Here is a 1,365-nt window from a genome sequence, read left to right as displayed (position 1 = left end):
GATTCTCAGCTTAATTATAGCAATAAGAATTGTCATTGAAACGTATATGGAATAAAGCTTCTTCTTGTCTGTCATTGTAATGATATGCACGCAATAACATAGAGGTCTAGGTGTATATGCTTTTATTTGTGGATGTAAAAGTTCAGTGAAGCAAACTGATGCAATGGGATGACCTTCTTCGGTCAAGATTTTTGCCGCGTTTTCTTAACGCTTTGGTAGATTGTTCAGGTGTGGCACACCCTAGTGGGTTCTGTTTTCGATGCACTCCGTCAATTTTCATTTTAACAGTCTGAAGCTTTGTGACATGTTTTTTGAAACAATAAGACATATTTTGAAAATAATGTCATTGTTACAGGTATTTTTGTTCGGTCTATAGAATATCATATAGTTGAAAAGTACGTTGTTTGATTCTTGGGGTGTTGTACACCCTACATTAGAGAAACACGTGTAAAAAGCATAAAATATGTTCAATGTCCATACAACTTGCATTAATAGATCGGACGATGAATGCTACACATGATGGGTGTAAAACAATTTCAATTTTAGTAATTTCAAAGCGTTCTATTAGCAAAACTGCAACAAAATTAGCGTTAAATCATTGCCATTTTTCAGTGTTTTTCTTTGAGTAGAAAAAGGTTTGCAAAATTCATAAAAAAAATAACACATTTCAATGAAACACGTTATTCTTCACATTTGGAGACCAATTTCAGGTATCTATTCATTTTTCAGGTTCCAAAATGACTACGTTTCTCTAAGCCCCTTCTATAGTTTTAACATAATCATGTGGAAAAGTATTGAGCAGGAAATCGATATTCCACATTCCATTCATTTCAGTATGTATTGTTTATTTACTTTTATGTACCGTGATTAAAATGTCATTATTTGAAATTAATTTTAAGTCCCTTCTATCTGAAAAATTCAAAAAAATGGCGTAACAAATCTATTGATCTACGTTTATTTGGCCGTGCTATGATTATCAGAGCAATGGTCACAAAAGCAGTATGATGATCATTGAAACATGGTTTCCAGTTCTGATGTTCCAGTATCTTCTCTTCACGCTTCAACCAATAAATCTTCAGCCAATGGTATACTGGTGAAAAAATTATACATCGTTATGTTTCTTCCTTTTCTGCACCAGGGTATTATTAAGCGTTTCACCATATCAGCTGAACCCATTGGTGCTTCCTGACATGGCTGTCTTCTGACGTAGTTTTCTCCAGCCGAAGGGTACGACGTTTGTGCATCACAACGTTAAAATATTTTTTTATCATATTTGCCAAATTTCCATAGTATGCATTGATGAAATCGCTTCGTCCGCACGCTGACAGATGCTGCTCAACATCAACCAGAAATTTCTGAGGGCTT

Source organism: Trichinella spiralis, assembly GCF_000181795.1.
Source record: "Trichinella spiralis strain ISS 195 chromosome Unknown Scfld1557, whole genome shotgun sequence".
NCBI classification, from domain to species: domain Eukaryota; kingdom Metazoa; phylum Nematoda; class Enoplea; order Trichinellida; family Trichinellidae; genus Trichinella; species Trichinella spiralis.
The sequence above is the reverse complement of the archived record's forward strand: the minus strand, read 5'-3'. Positions refer to the sequence as shown.